Source organism: Triturus cristatus, chromosome 7 (assembly GCF_964204655.1).
Source record: "Triturus cristatus chromosome 7, aTriCri1.1, whole genome shotgun sequence".
NCBI classification, from domain to species: Eukaryota; Metazoa; Chordata; class Amphibia; order Caudata; family Salamandridae; genus Triturus; species Triturus cristatus.
In genome coordinates, this window is record NC_140590.1 from 849,613,459 (window position 1) to 849,633,647 (window position 20,189).

Here is a 20,189-nt window from a genome sequence, read left to right on the forward strand (position 1 = left end):
GTGGTGTGCAGCAGTGTGTGGCGTGCAGCAGTGTGTGGCGTGCAGCAGTGTGTGGCATGCAGCACTGGCGTGCAGCGGCGTGCTGCAGTGTGCGGCGTGCAGCAGTGTCGTGCAGCATGCAGCAGTGAGTAATGCAGCAGTGTGCAGCAGTGTTTCGTGTAGCAGTGTGCGGCGTGCAACAGTGTGCGGCGTGCAGCAGTGTGTGGCATGCAGCAGTGTGCGGCATGCAGCAGTGTGAGGCGTGCAGTTTCGTGTAGCAGTGTGTGGCGTGCAGCAGTGTGTGGTGTGCAGCAGTGTGTGGCGTGCAGCGGCATGCAGCAGTGTGTGGCGTGCAGCAGTGTGCGGCATGCAGCAGTGTGCAGCAGTGTGCGGCATGCAACACTGTGGCGTGCAGCGGCGTGCAGCAGTGTGCGGCGTGCAGCAGTGTCGTGCAGCATGCAGCAGTGAGTAATGCAGCAGTGTGCAGCAGTGTGTGGCATGCAGCAGTGTTTCGTGTAGCAGTGTGCGGTGTGCCGAAGTGTGCAGCGTGAAGCAGTGTGCAGCAGTGTGCGGCGTGCAGCAGTGTGCGGCGTGCAGCAGTGTGCGGCATGCAGCAGTGAGTAATGCAGCAGTGTGCGGCGTGCAGCAGTGTGTGGCGTGCAGCAGTTTTTCGTGTAGCATTGTGTGGCGTGCAGCAGTGTGTGGCGTGCAGCAGTGTTTTGTGTAGCAGTGTGGGGTGTGCAGCAGTGTGGGGTGAGTGGCGTGCAGCGGCATCCAGCAGTGTGTGGCGTGCAGCGGCATGCAGCAGTGTGTGGCGTGCAGCAGTGTGTGGCATGCAGCAGTGTGAGGTGTGCAGCAGTGTGAGGCGTGCAGCAGTGTGAGGCGTGCAGCAGTGTGCGGCGTGCAGCAGTGTGCGGCGTGCAGCAGTGTGTAATGCAGCAGTGTGCGCAGCAGTGTGCGGCGTGCGGTAGTGTGCGGCGTGCAGCAGTGTGTGGCGTGCAGCAGTGTGTGGCGTGGTTTGTAAACAAGAAAAGCGGACATCAAAGGAAGGGTGGGAGGGAACAGGGTGGGAGGGAATGAGCATATGGGGTGTGAGTTATAACGAAAATTAATTTTTGTAAGAGGGGATGCAGGAAGTGAGGCCCAGCGCGCGCTGGCGAAAGCACTCTGCTGCTTTCAAGTCCGATGCCAGATGCCAGCTTCGCGCTTGAATGCCTCACATGCACTGGCCATAAACCGCATTCCTACCGTCTTGTGCCCCTTACTAAATCTCTCTGAATGCGTGAGGCGGCGCACGCGCAGGAAGTAGCTGGTGGCAAATGGAATGCGCGTGGTTGTGCACGTAACCGTCACCCTATCCGCCTGGGAAGCCTTTGGGAGCATTTTCTGAAGCCCCTACATAAGTCTTGCTGTGCGATCGTTTACGCGATAGCCAGGCGAGACCTAAAAACTGTTAGTTGAGACTTTACGCTAATCAACTACAAAAACATAGCATTCAAAAAGCTGTAAAAATGTTTAGGCATGTCCACTGTTATTGGGGTGGAAAACTGTGAGAAGAGTTCAGTATCTTTTTAGACCCATAGACCACAATAATAAGCTTGAAATGCGCATGGAAACATTCAATAAACGTTAAGGGGGGAAAGATATCCAGAAATCTTAACAGAATGTTTGGTTCTCTTACTGATCACATCATTATTGCTCCAAAAACAGTTCCCACTAGTCATCAAGTTATGAACACTGCTCGTGGTCAGGGTGCATCTGGTGGATGAAAAGGAGACTTAGGGCCTCATGTAGGTAAATAAATTTTACCGGTTCTAAAATACCGAGCCGTACCGAATCGGTAAATAAGAATCGGTAAGTTACATGTAGGTAAAAATTCGGTAACAGTTACCGAATCGGTAACATTCGGTAATTAAGAATCGGAAATGACCGAATCGGTAAATACCGAGGTGGTATATACCGAATCGGAAAATACCGAGGTGGTATATACCGACTCGGAAAATACCGAGGTGGTATATACCGACTCGGAAAATACCGAGGTGGTATATACCGAATCGGAAAATACCGAATCGGCATGTACGGATTCGGTAAAGAAAATCACATGACTTGACGAAACAGCTAATCAAGTGCAACGACAGCCCACCCAACAAGGAACAGGCCACACCCAGGCAGGTGTACAAAATTAGCCGAAGTGGCCACACCCAGGCAGGTGTACATAATCAGCCGACCCTGGAGAGGCTTGGAGTGCAGAGGAGAGGCAAGGAGCCGTTGCATGTGCGAGCGGGTAAACGAACAGCATGTCCAGCCAGAGAACACAGAAAGACGGAGGGGAAAGGAGGAGGAAGCTGAAATTTAGCCCCAAGGAACTCCAGGTGCTGGTGGAGGAGGTGGTGAAGCAGCACCACAAGCTGTTCGGAAGGCAATCCCTGCAAGTGCCTGAGGTGGAAAAGCGCAACATATGGCTGGCCATCCAGGCGCAGGTCAATGCTGTGGGAGTGACCCACAGGGACATTGAGGTACTCAAAAAGCGCTGGTATGACCTCCGGATTGTAACCAAGAGGAAGATGGGCGACATCCAGAAGGAGGCCAGCCAGACCGGAGGTGGAACCAACAGGGCACCTGCCCTCACCGAACTGGAGGAGCTGGTGGCGGCCACAATCGAGCAAGAGAGCGTCGTGGGACTTGGGGACGCCGACAGCTCTGCCAGAGCCGCAACACACCAAGGTAAGACGAAAGCACAGCAATGTAGCCCCCCCAACCCCTATCCCACATCCCCCAATTGTGAATCGAGAATCACACTGCAGTCCACACGTGTCAGTGCAGACAGGCAATGCATTCCGGGAGATGTAGTCAGGGCAACACTAACCATGACGTAAATGTTACAGGGCAACAAGGCATGTCACGCACTCGAGACAGGGGACATATTGGAATGTGAAATGATTTATTGTGACGCATGCAATGCAGCCCTTCGGGGACACTGAGCCAATGTTGTATTTCTGTCTACAGATGTGACACCATGCAGGACAGGGCATGCTGCAGGAGAGACGGCACACCGGCCACATATATCGCCGCAAGCCAGCACATGTTCAGACCAGGGAGCAGGCCCACTGGCAGCCGCACCACCTACACAGCCAGCCTCGCCGCACACAGAGCCAGCATCACCTCACCCAGAGCCAGCATCACCACCACCAGAGCCAGCATCGCCACTCATGTTCGAATCACCAGCCACATCCCCGCTTGCAGGCGTGAGAATGAGGAGGCGTCCAGCAGCCAGGCTACGAGCCTTAGACACCTCGTCAGACGACAGCATGGGACCAGAAGACCGCACCGGGCCCCAGGAAGGGAGCCATGCCACTGTGCCCCACACCTCACAGGCAGCACAGACGGAAGCAAGAGGGCGCCGCAGGTCGCGTGTCCAGAGTCCACCAGCACCCACTGACGGCCATGGTGTCTTCTTGGGGCTCGAGGGCCAAATGTTAAAGCAACAGCGCCTGCAATCAAAGGCAGTCATGTCAGTCCAGAGGCACATGCGGGTGATGACGACAACATTAGTCAACATGGACACTAACATTAGCGGCATGGCTGCGGGCATTCGGGACATGTCCCAGTCTATCCAGCAGTTGTGCAGCAAACTAGATGCTGACATCGAAGCACGGCGCCGGGAACGCCAGAGAAGGGACACCACCAGCAGGGCACTCAACCGTCTGGCAACTGCGACTTCTCTACTGTGCCGGCGCTCTGTGACGATGCAGGAGGGCCTCACACAGTGCTGCAGCGACCTGTCTCGGGGGATGGTGCAGGTGACAAGTGCACTAGGGGTGCTATTGCCTAGTCAGGCGTCGACAACTGCTGCAGGGGATGCTGCGGAGAGCATCGACACCAGCAGCAGCATCACACCCCCCGTCCCAGAAGCACGCAGGAGCAGCAGGCGGCTTGGGGTTGGCTCTAGTGAGGATGCACAGGCCGTGCAACCCACCACTGCAGCGCGTATGCGCAAACATTGATGTTGCCCTGCTTTGCCACTTCCCATTGGGTGACGTAACCCTGGACATACTACTTGTATAGATGGTATATTGCCAGATTGGCCTGTTCATGTGTTCATGGCGTGGTGCCACATTAAAACTACGTCATGACTTCTCACAACTCGCTGTGTCCCCTTACTTACTCAGAAATAGTTGGCTGTGATCTCTGCCCGTCTCTCTCTCCCATCGATTGCAGTTGGCACTCTAGCTGCGTTGCCCTCTGGCTGGCCTGACTCATCCTCGTTGTCCTCATGATATGTTAGTTCCACATCTGTCCCTTTTTTCGTGGCAAGATTGTGCAGCATTGCACAAGTGGCAATAATCTTGCAGCAGGTGATGGGTTTGTACTGGCGTGCGCCTCCGCTCTTGTGCAGGCAGCGGAACCTGCTCTTCAGTAGTCCAAACGTGCGCTCCACCACATTGCGTGTTGTTTTGTGTGCCACGTTGTATCGTCTCTCACTCTGGGTTGCTGGGTGTAGGTAGGGAGTGAGGATGAATGACCGGCATGCATATGCACTGTCGCCTGGATGAGTGAAAGGGAACCATCAGTAACATGCCTCATGACACTATGATTTGCAGGTTTCAAGGGGCGTCACTGTTACTTACCTAGCAGGTATCCCTCTCCAAATTCTCCGGCACTCAGTCGTGTGTATATCCCACTATTCTGGAAGATGTAAGAGTCGTGGGTGCTCCCAGGAAACTTTGCAACAATATCTGTGATGATGTTCCCTGCATCACAGATCACCTGCACATTGATGGAGTGGGTGGACTTCCTGTTCCTGTAGATGTGCTCTGTATCAGCTGGTGGACAGATTGGGATGTGTGTACCATCAATACAGCCGATGACATGGGGGAACTGTGCCATGTGATAAAAGTCTGTTTTTGTTTTCTGCAGTGCAGCCTGTGTGTTGGGGAAGCTGATGTAGTGGTGCATTCTCTGCATCATGGCATCCAGAAACTTCCTGAAGAAACGTGACAGGCAACTCTGGGATACCCCACCCACCGCAGCTATCACCACCTGATAACTGCCGGATGCCAGCAGATGTAGGCTGCAGAGCACCTGCACATGTGGGGGTATGGCGTGCGCCCTTCTTATTGGCTGGTCCAGGCGTGGGTGTAGGTCCCTGATTAAGTCCATGATGGTTTCGGGGTCTAGCCTGTACCTCTCATGTATCTCTGCATCAGTCAGCTGGAATAGTGTGATGCGCTGTCTGTAGATTTGTTCCTCCCGTCGCCACACCCTCAGTCCTGCTGCCTGTAGACGTAGGCGCCTTGCAATGACGTACATAGCGGCCATGTTGTCCACGCTGTAGCATTTTGGGTTTGCATTTATCCATTGTTGATGGTTACCACCTGCTTTTCATCCGTGTTAATTACCGACTCTTATTTAACGAATTTACAGGATTTCTTAATTACCGAGTGCTCCTACATGTCATTTTAAAATTTTACCACTTCATATTTACCACTTCATGTTTACCGATTCGTTAATTTTGTATTCGGTAAATTTGAATCGGTATTTTAGAATTCGGAATATATGAATCGGTATTTACCGCCTCATATTTACCGAAAAGTGGTTTTTGGACTCCTACATCTCACTTGTCTGAATACCGGTCGGTAACGGCATATTTACCGAAAATCGGCCGTTACCGACCGGTATTTGGCTACCTACATGAGGCCCTTAGTGATTCAACTGAGACAACTGATTGTCATCGTTGTTGATCACAAAGATGGCCAGTGGTAGTACGAGACCGAACGTGGTGACACCAACAGCTAAATATGGGTTGTCTGCCATCTATTTCCACAAATCAGTCTAATCATATCCTTATTTTCCAATGTCCAACTTTGCCACGCTCGGTTTTTAACACCAAGTAATGTTGCATGATGATTCCTGAAACGCAGAGTCATCTATTACACCAGATGAAGAGCTTCACTTTGGAGCTAAAAATGCATTTGTTAACTTGTTTCACAGTTTGATTTGGTTTACCTTGTGCATTCGATTTCATGGAATGATTGTACCTAAAGTAAAAAATTGATAAACAAACATTGGCAAAGCAAGCAGATTGCGCCTTTGAGATGCAGCATGCGAGCCAGACACTTCGATCCTGCACGCGTTTACAATAGGAACCCTCAGTTTCATTGGCTGAAACCGGAAGTGCGATTTCGCCTGCTAGTCAACATTAGTTCTTTTTGCCGGGAATGGAAATAAACTGAGCCTTACAAATGAACACAGTTTCCTTTCATGTCACGAAAACAGGATGGGGGTCAGCCAAGATAATGGAAAGTTGTTGCTTGGTCATAAAGAGTGTTTAAAAGAAAGCGCTGTGGGTCGTGGTGGTATAGTGAAAGTCGTTTATGGTGAATGTGGCAGCTGTGTCAAAAGACGGCTGTTCCAGTTCAGTGGAGCATGGAGCCCCCTGCAGCATATTTCACCCCTCACGAGTCACGACAAGACTTTGACTCTTTGTGTGACCAGCTCGGCACCACACACATTGAGACCAGCAGTATTGTGTGCCTGTACCAAGTACCTTATGGCACGGTGCAGCACCAAGCATGCAAGAACAACGTGAACTCAGTCTGCTAATTATGTAAATGCTCTTTTTGCGAAGCTGATTTGTGTCTGATTTCTAACCAAATCGTGCTAGAGAAAAGAAGACATTAGGAATGAAAGAATTGACAAGGACTTAAAAATCGAGAAGCCTCGACAAGTCAAAACATTTCTTTTTCAATAAGGGTTATGCCGATATCTGTAGGTAGAAAAAGCATTGTTATGTTCAGGGCTTAATTAAACAAGCCCGGCGGAGCCTACGGAACCCCGATAGCACATAAAGGGGCCCGTTTCCTCTCATGCACCAGGGTCCATGGCATCCTTGCTGAGTGGACGGGACTTAAAACATGGAACGCTCCATGTTAGAGCGCTGTGTGGTAAAGTTCCTTTGAATGAATGAATGAATGAAGGCACTTCTCAAGCGCGCGGCTGCTCGAGAGTGTGCTGGCGCTGAGGCAAAGGAAGGGAAGGAATACACAGAGTTAAAGGCACATCTTGGGAGCACGGCACTATTAAAACGGTTTGCTGGCGCGGAGTTGGTTTGCTACTAAAAATGGTTTAATGCAGAGAGCTCCTGTGCCAAATGGGCTACCTTGGGGTGCAAATGAAGTGATAAAGCAATAACTCAACGTCATAATAGCGAAGGTATTAAATAGAAAACAAACGGAATGGAGCAGCGTAGAACTGCCCTTACTATGTGTGCACGGGCTGCATGAGAGCATTAAAGTCTCCGTACTACAGAGGTTGGCGCTGACCTCGAGGCACATTGTAGAAATGGACCATGGGCAGCGACATGGAAGGGAGTGAACACCACAGAGCAAAACTGTCTTTAGGGCCGAGATAAAAGTCGGGACTGAATGGAGGAATTTCAGAATTGTAGCGCGTACAGAAAGAGAACGTGGCCGGGGCATAATTCAGAATAGTTCTCATTGCAGATCGGCTTAATTGGCTGACAAAACAGTGCCTCAACATGACTGGGTGCACATGAGTGCTGTTTAAAACAAGACAAGCCCGGCGGAGCATGGCACGCGCGCTTGGCGGGGGCGGGGGAGAGCATTCCAGGCGGGGGAGCGGTACTGCCCATAGAATTCGTCTAGAAGGACTAAGTGACTTATTTACCACTACCGATGTTATCACAGTTGAATTTCACAAATTTCTTAAACACCAATTAATGGATGGCAACAAAGCAATTAGTAAAATGATTATAGGTCTACTGGTATGCTGGTATAAGTGTATGGAAACCCGAGCATCATCCTGAAGGCAGGACAGTCTACAGCCACATTATCATTAAAGGGAGTCTAATGGTTGAACACACACAATTATCAGAATGAGGGAATGGTATGTACAGGGTTTATTAGTACAATTAAAAAATGTCCGCACTAAAGTAAATTCATTGATAACAGCACTGAAAAAAACAGCCCCATAAATTTTCCGCACTTGGTAAAAGAGATGCAGTTCACAGGTCGTTCTATGCAAGCTAGTATTTCAAATCGGCCCCCAGATAGTTGCCTGGGGGTCCATGTAGATGCGGACATCTTGGCGGGTGGAGGTATTGTCCTGCACTCCCTCGTGCAACGAGGGAGGGGTGAGAGTGGGGGTGTTTTCTAGAACCTGCAGTTCTGCTGTGGGCGCACAGAACCTCGAAAGCAACCCAAGTACTGCAACTGTAATTCTGCTAACGAGCTCCAGGGAGGGGGTGGCGACTGGAAGCTCACTATCCCAAGAAACCTTGCTAAAGGAAGCACTCTACCTTGAACCCCTTCTTCCTAAATAATAAACAACAAGAGTATTGTTCTGTAACAGTTGCTACGGATATGGGTGTATGCTTACGTGTGTGGGTGCAAGGGTGAGAAGAGAAGATTAAACCTTTATTTTAATAAAACTGTGTTCAGAAAGGCCACAGTGAAAAACAAGCGCACACTGAAGTTGACGAGGAGGGAGTGGGAGGGGGAGTGGGGGTGGGCACAGTGGTGCGGGACATCAAAGGGGCCGCGAAAGTGAAAGAAAACGAGTGCTTTCAGGCTGCCAAATGGTGCCCGCGCCCGGGGCACATGCACTGTATTTGGAGGCCTGAAAGCACTCGTTTGCACTTCCAAAACTCGCTTACTATAAGTCTCGCCAGAGCAGAGCTAAAGCGCTGTCTCAAGCGAGACCTAAAAAGCAATGTGGGGAGAAAAAACAGGGCGAGCGCATCACAAAGGGGCATAGAAGGAGAAGCACAATCCTGTGAGAGAGCAACACAGCACAGAAAGGGAGAATAGAAACACTAGAAAGATCTGGGAAACACATGCGCTCTCAAGGAATGTGTAAGACAAAAGAAACAAGCATTGGCTCACAGAGAACATCAAAGTGAAAGTGATCGCGATCAAACATCAAAGCGGCCGCGAAAGTGACCGCGCACATGCACTGTAGCTCTAGGTCGGCCATGGTAGCATTTTTTTAAGCCCTCACAAAAAGTCTCGCCAGAGCAGCGCATGCGCTGGGTCAGGCGAGATTTAAAAAGGAAAGCAATCCCTCAGGCACAAAAAACGGTGCAATGTCACAGTGAACAAGTGGAGGAGGTGAAGGAAGTGCAAATAAATGTGGACAAATAGAAATATTAAATCTCAACAACATCAAAGAGACACAGTTGTATGAAATTAATATTTAGTGGACAATCTGTGCAGATGTTTCATGGTCAGGGTATAATAATTCCCAAATTACAATAGCTGAGATATTTGTGGTATCTAAGGCACTGGATTGCCCTGTAGTCTGCTGCTCGAATTCTTGGAATGTTCTGTATTGGCAGTTCCAGGGAAGACCGATACCACTGCTTGGTGGATGTGGTTGAATAAACGGGCCTCTTACTTACCTTGCAGTGTGCAGTTTTGATAATTTTACACTGGTGATGATTTTTTTTGCTGGTGGTAGGCACAGAGCTTCATTCGACCTTTGTCTTTGAAAATCGACTTATAACTACAAAACATTTTCAAAAAGTCTGTTTTCAATCATCACTGTGGACTCAATAATAGTAATTCCTGCATCATTGCTTCATCTTTATTGTTGTCCATCAACGTGATCATATCCTGATTTCTCATCTTCATTTTTGCCAACCCTAACACTTTTTGTCAACTCTTAATGTGAAACGCAGGTCACTCTTTTGTGTTCTAATTACATCATCCGCTGGCATCCTTCTCGAGGTCACATCAGTGGAACTTAATCAGTCATCTGTGTTTCAACCGAGTCTTAGGGGCATATCTATGAGAACTGCCACAAGGCTGCCTAAGTGTTGCGCCAGAAAAACATGCTGCGACATGGATGAGCCGTATTTATGGTAGAGCGCACCATGTTGCAAGTTCTGAAGTTTCGTCAACTGTTCCGATGCATATGCGGAAGGATGATGCAAAGGGTCGTAATGCAACTGCTACCTACATGACGCAAAGCTCATTAGTCTGTCGTGAAGCACCTTTATGTGCTGCAAATCAGTATTGCATCATGCAGGAATACGTTGCTTGGCAGGAAGCTTCAAAAAGTGAAGCATTTCAAAACCAAATACATTTCCAATTTCAGGGGAGCAAGAAATGGAGGGAGCACCAACAACTAGCAGTGAGGGCAACAACCCCAACCAAGATGACCAGGCAGCAGACCACGGAAAGAGGAAGCACAATTTCTGTCAGGAGGAGAACTAATTGTTAATATTTGGGGTGACAAAGAATGATCACATTATCTTTGCCACCTCCCTATTGCCATTGGGGAAGAAGGAGGCCATTTGGCAGTCCTTAGTTGATAAAATCAACAGTGTAGGACAAACAAGAATGACAGTGCAAGAAGTGATGGCATGATTATAAGCACAGGACAAAAGAGAAACTGGCCAAGAACCTGAAAGCAGCAATGAGGATAGGAGGAGGACCCGATGTCCAAAAGTATTTGGACCCATTAGAGGAGCAGGTGGCATCATGCATCCCAACAAAGCGCACAATTAACAAACGTAAATTAAGACGTTTGGTTTAAACTTAGACCAAATGTCTACGTTTATGACTTTGGGAATTCACAAAGGGCATTTAGGAGTACTATCTTTATGTCTGCACTCGGGGCACAGATCTAGTCCGAGTGCGGACATAAAAGTGTGCAATGTGATGTGCCAGGGGGTAAACTCCTTACCCAAGAGGAGATCCAGGTGCTGAGTATGTTAAGGCTCTCCAGGTGGGATCATGTAAAGAGCCAGGTGTACAGTCACTAGCACTAAACCCTATTGCAAGCAGCTTTCCAGATGTGCTATATGTGAATTTGCACAGGTTTTGCCTGCCATGTAAGAGACCACCCTACCTCCTGTCATGCTCAAGTGGATATTAGGGTTCGGAGTGACTACAAGTGATGGACAGCCGAGGACCATGAGTGTGTGTTGGAAGCGTAGATGGTGTGTGCGCTAGGTGGACCCCCAGTAGTGTAGTGCCATGTAGGTGTGGCTGAGTACGTCATGCTGGCAGTGTCAGAGAATGGGCAGCCAAGGTAGTCTGAGTGATAGTCAGCCACTGCTGTGTATAATAGTTTGGCACTTGTGTAGCAGCTGTGCAGAGATGCTATGGTAGAGAGCATTGGTTGCCACAGTCTACATGTGATGTGTGGCCGTCTGATGGTGTCACAGGTGTTAGGAGGGAGCCACAAGGAGAAAAGTCTGACTATGGAACATATGTGAAAGCAGGTGGATGTGAAACAGGGAAATGTGAAGTGTCAGCGTAAGGTAGGTGTCCATGATGATGGGCAGGTTTCTGAGATGTTTGGAGGGTGAGGTGTTTGGGCCTCATTGTGTGACCAACCAGGGTGAGTACATGTGACAGAATATCCTCACTACTACCTTGTGAGGTACAGTATGAGCCATAACTCTCACATACAGGTAGGTATGTTGGGAAATTATATAATGTAACAAATGGTGGTGGTGGTGTCTTCTGAGAGTCATTGTATGATATGGGTATTATCAGTGTGTGAGACGAAGTTTAGTGCTTGGGTCTGAACGATGATTGACAGAGGAGTCATGTACAAGTAAGTGGGGCTGAGTGAATATATTTGCGTAACTCTTGGGTTCTGAGGAAATGGAGTGTGTGTGGGTTGTTTCATATTTCCAAATGTGACAGTGCTATCTCCTTCCAAGATGGTTCTCAGTGCCTACTGCTCTGAACTCTGGACATGACTGTGTGTGATAGGAAACTATTGGTTAGACTCCACACAAATAGGTAAAGTAGGGTAAATACATGCTCATACCCATTCCTGCTGTGTAGCAAGGTTACTTTTTGTGCATAGTATGGATGTGGGTCCAGTATGACCCCTCTGCAGCAATATAGCACAAATTGCTTGCAAGAGAGTACAGCAAGCCAGATTGGTGCATTGTGCTGTGCAAAAGGCAAAGTGCAGGAATATATGTAATCGATGACAACATAAAATTACTTGCTCAATGCTGTGGGCTAACCAATGGCTAGAGGGAGGGAATGCAGGCAGCCTGATGACTTGCTGCATTGTTCTCAGCACTGGTGTCAATTAGTGAATGTAATATCACTGTTATCAAAAATAAGATAAGCAAATCAATATGTGACATTGGGCCCTTACCTGCACTCACTCTTTCAGGCAGGGCATGCCAGCTAGTTGTGTTGTATTGTGTGTCATTACACAAAAAGGCTCCCTTGTTAAACAGTGGTCATATGAGCAATGTATATGTATTGCCAAGTGAAAGGCAAGAATAGTGTTACATGCCCACATTTACTTATAGTAACACATGTTCCACATATCTCTGTGTACTTGACAGTGAACAATAACAACAGTAAGATTGTCACTTAAATCACTTATGTCTACACCTATCATGGATCATTATTGACATATGTCTATCTCATTACAGAAGGACAAACAACAGCTCCTGTGCAGCCACCTGTCCTTGATGACCAACCTGTTGGTGATGTCATCCTGCCCCCCCCCCCACCCGGACGACAACACCTTTCAGCAGCTCCTGTACTCCATTAAATCTCCTCCTTCAGCCTTGCCAAGGGAAGATGGTGTTTAAATGTCTTCAGAGGAGCTGTCACCCATAGGACATGCACAGTCTAGCAGTCCAATCCCAGCTGAGGACCCTGAAGATCACTAAGTTGTATTTCAAAGGCGAGTTGAAGGAGTCCAGAAGCAAATGGTTGTTGATGTGTGGGCAGAGATGGAGACCCTAGCAGGCACACTAGAAGGAGCCTGTAGGTGTCTGAGTCCTAATAAGGGTATGACTCAGGCAATTAGAGACACCTACACAGGTCTCCATGTGACGGATGAGTCCCCAGCTGACATTGCTGGTGTCATGATGTAGAGGGAACAAGAATCGCCCTCCACATCTGACACAGTGAAGTTGCCAGCCAGCTGGGGGAATCCATAACTTCGTGAAATCCCAGTAGTGCATGTCTGACTATCTTACTACAACAATGGGTGCCCTCAACAGCTTTGTTAGCAAGCCACCAGACCCTTGCCAGGGATTTTCAGGCTACCCTATTGGCCCTGATGAATGCTGGTGGGGACAGGGAAGCCACATTTTTTGCCCTTGATGTGTGTGTGCCTCCGATGCCTTCCATACAAACACCACCAACTGCAGGGGAGGCACAACACACATTAGAGGAAAATTATATGGACCTTACCAGTTTCCACCTGCGATCTGCCGATTGACATTTGTCAGTGCCTCCTGGCCAGTTTCATAGTGGTCCTGTATTTTTCATCATGTCACTTCCTTTGCCACCCAGTACTGGACTTTTTGTTTGTGCACATTTTGATCTTATCAACTTGTGGACTTTAAAACAACCATACCTTCCCTAATGGCAATTTGTACCTCCTCGCTGGAATACTCATCACCTCCACATGTCGCATGGCATATCTCCCAAATTGACTCTGTTTGATCATCTAAGATTACAATATGTGCAGATGTTTCCAAAAATTATACATCTAAACACCCAATAAACCGTGTGTGGGACCTAAAGTGATGATGGTGATTCTCCAGCCAGGTGTGGATACAATCTAAATGTTTAAACTGTCAACAACAAGGACCCACTTGCACAATGGTGCAAGGGTGTGTGCGGTAGTGGCAGGTACCAGTGTGTGTCACAGCGCAGCCAGGGACCTGCAATCTGTAAGGACAAGAATAATTGAATATACCTGCCCTATCACTTTCAAACCGAGTGCCACAGTAGGAGACTACCTGTGTTGTACTGCATGTAAAATCACCAAATTAGGACCAATTACAGTGGCAAAAGAATGGAAAAGGGTCCAGACTTGGCTATCATGTGAGACAGACTAACAGGTGTCCATATGGCTATGAACAAACAAAATATACCTTCAAGGACTGCTGGTCAATAGCTACATCATGTACTCAACTGAACCCACTCAATAGTACCAACTTTTAATTATGAAATGATGGCAAACTAGCGAAATTAGAAAAAAATTAAACAACCTACACTATCTAACCGTAACACTATCTTAACCTACCTGTAAGTCCACATTTGTAAAGCACAGACTTTCACCCCTAAGGGTATCCAGGTGCTGGGGGTCTGTCAGGGAGATTAAGTGACCTATTGCCCAGAGTCATGTGATGCTGAGCTGCCATCAGCGATCGAACCATGAGCCCCAAGCTCCGGAGTCAGACGTTCTGGCTGCTGCACCACACCTCTTCCTACCTAGCCTATAATAAATAATCTTAACACTAGCCTAAACCATCCTAAACACACATGACAGGTTAAACATCCACCCCCGCACCCATTAATACACATAAATTGGTACAAAACCAACATCAACTACACCGAAACATTTACTAACTATACATGTAAATCTAAACAAATATACATTTGTTTTCTTTTTTTTGTTTAACACTAAACATCACCCCATCCACTTAAAATCCTAAGAGTATACAAAACAGACTTAAAAACAACTCTGCACTAAAATATTTTAAAACTAACACCTAACTACTCTTTACCTACACTAAACCTTAACAAACACTAAACTTAAAAACTATAAATTACAAACAACACTATGTAAAAAGTGATGGGGAATGTACTGAGGGGGAGTCTCATATCAGTGCTGAAAGCTTCACTATGGCCTCCTGCAAATCACAATCAGTTCACACCGGCTTGATACCATTTATCTTCTTATGTATTTCACATAACTCCCTCAGTATGCAGTACTTGAAAAGGGATCCCCAAAGAGGTTTGGGCCTTCTGGCCTGTGTGGTTGGCAGCTGTAAGGCTGTAGATGGTCCAGATGTGGCCTGTGTTGGGTCCGGCTGATGCTGCTGTTGGTTACCCTTCGGACTTTAATCAGCACCAGATTGAGTAGTGTCGATAGGCCTTCCTGACTTCCAGGTCCCTAATCCCTTGGCCGTTTCATAAAGAACACCCATCTTTCTGAAAGTCTTCGCAATGTGGCGGATGTGGTGGTAGCGTTCTTTACGCAATGTAAAGGTCTTCTCATCATCAGCAGTCATGTTATCTAAGGAAGTAAAGGACATAAATATGAGCTCAAATTGTAAATATGCATAATGTGTGTGAAAATAGGATGACATTATTATATAATAATATGTGGCTGTCCAGACCAATACCAAAATTTGAGATGGAGATATGGAAATTATACCTTCAGTACAAAGACATAATGAACAAGGCAAACTGAGTGAAGTGTGGTCAGTGTACAATATGGAAATGTAGTCACAATATGATTATAACCATATCATTCTGAACAGTGCACACACTCATGATGATGTGTTGATTGGAAATTGGACACATGGTACAGATATTGTAAATGTGTGTGTTACTATTGCATCATGCAAGTGAGCTGCAACTTGGTCATCAGCATGCATGAAAGTTAATAAGGTAAGCAAATCCAAGTAATGTGCCTCTGCATTGAATAACTCATCGGGAGTTACACAAGGCAGCACACATTGCTGAGTTTTCTTACTCAGTGCCTGGTAGCCAATACATGGATGAAGGGTTGTTAACTACCTCCTGCAAAACATTACTTGGGTACATTACATCCATTAACCCTCAGGCAGATGCACATATATCTGACATATAGCTTCTGGTATACACTTGTAGCAATACCATGTTGACATTTACATTAAAATATTTCTGTACACTCATTTGCCCAGGGCTGCATTTGTCAGTGCACATTTTAAAATGAGACAATGCATCTCAATAGTGTGTGCGTGCATACTGGAGTACTCATTTGTACAAGAACTTTGAGACGTATAATGCAGAGACCATTGAGCCATGATGCAGGTTGATTGCATTGGTGCTAGCCAGTCTACCTTAAGCCACCTGTAGCTGAGCAGTGTAATGGGTGGCGTGCTGCTAACACAGAGTATTCCTGCATGTGAACTTTTACACAGTGCAGCAACATTACTTTATACCTTCCATTGTATGAATGTCTCCCAGAAATGGAACAAAGGGGATATATGTGGCATAATTTGGACTTTTAGTGCCAATTCATGTGTAGACTAGAGTGTTTGTCGCAGGTGGCCACACCATGCCAATTACGCTGTATCCATGCACTGAGGTCTACTGGTGCTCCATAGGTTTAATAGCAATTACATTAACACAAGGTGCTCCAAAAAATGCACATTGCTCAGAGATATGAAGGCTGTCATCCAGATAAGACCTGCAGAGCTATACGACCACAACCCTGCCACGTGTCCATCCACACTCACCGTTTGCATCAGTCAGGTGTTCTGATAATAATTTCTACGACACCATGGTTAAATAGAGTAGCAGGCCTCCCTCACTACTGCCTCCAGGGCATCAGTGTAAATGTTCTTCTGTAACAGTATTTCACATAGTAATGACATGAACTCAGGGGCACCTGGTAACCTTTGAAAGTGGTGGGGTGAGTGAAGTGATCCATCACTTCCCAATAAACAAAAAAAAAAAACCTCCCTCCGAGACCCCAAAGTAAAACACTTCTCCCTCCAAAAGTCCCAAATTAAAAACCCCTCGTTCTAAAAGCCCCCCCAAAAAAACCCTCTCCAACAGTAGAAAAAACACAACTAGAATAATGTTTTAAATAAATACATAAACTAAAAGGTACTTGTCCACTGTTGCATGTCTTCCTCAGTTTTCAACTTCTGAATCTGCTGTGGAAGTCGAGCTCCCCTAACCAATCCAGATGCTGCTGTCATGCTGTTAATCAGTGTTGGACATGGGCTTCTTAGGGAAGCATCCCCACAAAATGTTGCTTTTTTCTACATCCTAATCTTCTCCTACTCTCTGTTCATGACCCTAGAATTCAGAACCTACTTTCCCGAGCACTGCAGTGAAAAGGCACAAGCACCCTCCCCACACAGGGTAGGAGCAGGGTGCTTGCATGATTGTGTGAAGTGTTGTCCCCGAGAGTGCCCTATGAATAGGTACACAGCATAACCAGGGTGGGTAGGGCATTGGTGAGTTGGGAGACGTGGCACTGGTTATGCTCCGCGGGACGTGCCGGCCCATAATGTCTCCTACTCAGGTTGGCGTCGCCACATGTGAGCTAACCCGGAGGGGGCTCCGCTACAGCTTGAGTGACCCTAGTGTATGTCCCAAGGGGGTGAAGCTCAGGGTAGGCGAGTGGCCAGGTGCGGGCCTCAAGCTGGACCATTGCCGAACAGGGGAGAGCCCCTAGATGGGGCCCCCTTGTGGTGAAGGTCAGCCCCCCTGTATGGAATACCTCCCAAGGTTGCTGAGACCCCTTTGCGGACGTAGGGCAGGAACCTTTCCCCACTGTGGGTGCAGTGTGGAAAGGCGTGCTCCCTTCCTACATCCTGCAGCAAGTGGTGATTAGCTGAGGGGATGAATTGTCCACCTGTCATTTCAAGTAGTGGGTGTGCCAGCACCAAAGCTGTGCTGTGCCCATGTCCAGCTTGCTGGTGCCGGTCGGCCTGAGCCCTTGCACCAATGATGTTTCTAGACCCCCCCACCACCAGCCTGTCAAGGCAGACCGGTGTGTGCAGTGGCACCATGGAAGTGCCTAGTGCGAGTCTGGACCACCTATTGTCAGCTAGATAGTGCATGGACACCACAGTTGTCCTGGAGACCCAATCTGATGGCCTGCCACGGCAAGCCGGTGTACGCGCTGGTTCTAGTGTGGAGCCTTAAGGTTTCGGGCCCTTTCCCGATGCACTGCAGCATGAAAGTGTGTGCACCCTTCCAACACATGTTAGCAAGTGGTGTGGACATGATGTTTGTAAACGAAGATCAGACCTACCATTGTGGCCTGGGTGCACAATAATACCTTGGGTGTGGTTAACCTATATGTCCGACCTGCTCTCTCAGGCTGGGCTGCATGTTTCAAACATGTGTCTGACCTTCCATGGCAGGTCAGTGAGAGCACCCTTGCACACATACCCCGGCTGTTCCATAACAAGCACGGTCCATTTGGAGGAGGTCTTTCACCTCCACTAGGATGGGAGTTGAAGGGCTGGGCAGGAACCTACAGTTGTTCACTGCCCAGGTAGGAAGGAAGACCCATGAGGGTTCCCCTACCGAGGAAGCTTGCTTCCCTTAAGTTAGCATGGGGAAGGGGTCGCCAGTATCTCAAGCTACAATAACAGATTGCAGTGGCGGAGCCTCATGATGTTTCCTATCTATGGATTTGCTAGGCAGAATCCGTTCCAGTGGTAATGATTGGGCTTGGCATATCTTTCATAAAAATTACACTTATGAAAAGTGGATATTTTTATGCATCAAACTTTTTGTGTGCCATGGTATCTGGCGCCGGTCAACATCGGAGACTTGCGGAGCACATCTGGGCATTCCCCAGCGACAGCCGTAAACCATTGGGCATGCAATTGAAATAGCCAACTTCTGCCATTTGCAGGCATAACAGAATATATGGGGGGAAGAAAGTGTGACACCTGGCCTCTGTGACCAGTTCACAGCCCCCAAGGGGGTAGAGATTTTCATTTTGTGGCATAATGGCAGACAGGGTGAATAATTAGGGGACACATCTGTGGTTCACAGGTATACCCTTTGAACCTTCCCCCAACATCAAAGCCCCAATGGAGTATAACTACCTAGTGTCACCCCACTGTGGGTAGAGATCCGTTTGTGGTGACGCAGGATCGGAGGACCTGATCTGCATGGTGCACATTGCCAGAGGACTCTGATGTGCACATGGAGAATAACTGCCAGTAGAATGGACCAACTGTCTTCCTGAGTTGTGGCTGGCCTAGGCCAACGACCTGCTGAAGTGTGGCTCCCTGAAGTGGGCTCCCAACGACTCATTGGCTGGTCTCCTGTTCTCTCAGAGGTCTCAGGGATATAAAAGATCCCCTACGGGGCCTACACCATCTACCAAAACATCTGGAGAGTAGTGCCCTCTAAGTTCCCACCAGCCGTGGCCATCCAGGTCTGTCAAAATCACCCCCGCACCAGGCCCCACCACCCCACCGCTCTCACCTGCACGGGATGCAGCTGGTTCCCACATCGCCTGCTGAAAGCTGGGACGAGCTGTGTGAGTTGGAACTATGGAATCAAGACTGGAGCACCTAATGCAGATCTCAAGCAGTTGCCCACATCTACACCAAAGTGGTTCCTGTACTGCAGGGAACTCAGCACGCATAAGTGTCTTGTTGGTGAGCAGATACACTGGTTGCGGGATCCAACATGGCCCGCTTCGTCGACTGTGCCACATTTCTCTTGTGCACCATGCTGACTGCATGGCAATTGCGTGCGTTGTCCGATTTATAGGTTGTGACCCTCAGAGGTGGGGGATGAAACAATTGCAGAGTCCTATTCTACCTCATGAGGCATTGCTTAACTTGCGCTTGTGTGTGTGACCGGAAACGTCTGGTGCAACCGACATCAAGGTGTTCTGAACCTAGTGCCTTATTTCCAGGGACGGGAAGAATTACAACTCTACTTTATGTAACCTGAAGTGTATGGTGCGACTCATCTCATCATGCACCAGACCCTGTGCCTAGATTGTTGGGGCACAACCCAGATCAACGTGTAACTGACAGGGTGCCTCCTCAAGCCAAGGGGCTCCCCTGTGTGTTGTTCACCATTGACTACTTGCTCCCTCAATAGCCCCATCACTATGGAGCAACTGCCCTCCCCCCATCAGACCCTTCCAAACACTTTCTGGTGCCACATAGGAGAGAGAGGAATTGACCAAGCTGGAGGGATGCTTCTGAGAAGGTTCGGGAGCAGGTCAAAAGACTCTGTAACTCCCACATGCTTCGCAGAACTGGGTTGGTGTAAGAAGGCCCTGGTGGACCCTGTTTGTAATGAATTGTTGCTCTAAGCTGGTTTCTGCTTCGCCAACTTGTTGGTGAACTTCCTGAGTGGCACCAAGACCCCCTTTGTTTATGTCTACCTCTTGTATGTGCTATTGTCTATCCCCACCTGCTTTCAGGGGACCCAGACAAGGTGTGACCTCAGCCATGAGTGGCCCTGTGTCTGTAGGGAGGGGCTGGTGAACTCTCATTCGGGGTGTCTGGGACAGTGTGGGTGAATCAGAGGGTGGCAGGAGGTTTGGAGCCATGGGGTCTGCGGAGTTTTACCTATTGACCTGCTTGCAATCAGAGGCACTGCATTAGGGTCGGATACATATGTGAGTGAAAGTGTGGATATGAACCGGCTGGTACCTGTTGCATTGCGTAGCGGCGCAAAATGCCTGTGAGTATGTGG

General features: G+C 48.2%; 1 non-coding gene across 1 annotated transcript; it reads right to left on the reverse strand.

Annotated features, from left to right (window-relative positions):
- Positions 1–9,505: 9,505 nt before the first annotated feature.
- LOC146810696 (small nucleolar RNA SNORD36) lies at positions 9,506–9,577 on the reverse strand. Its single transcript, XR_014967001.1, has one exon. It is a non-coding gene; the product is annotated as a small nucleolar RNA SNORD36 (small nucleolar RNA).
- Positions 9,578–20,189: the final 10,612 nt, after the last annotated feature.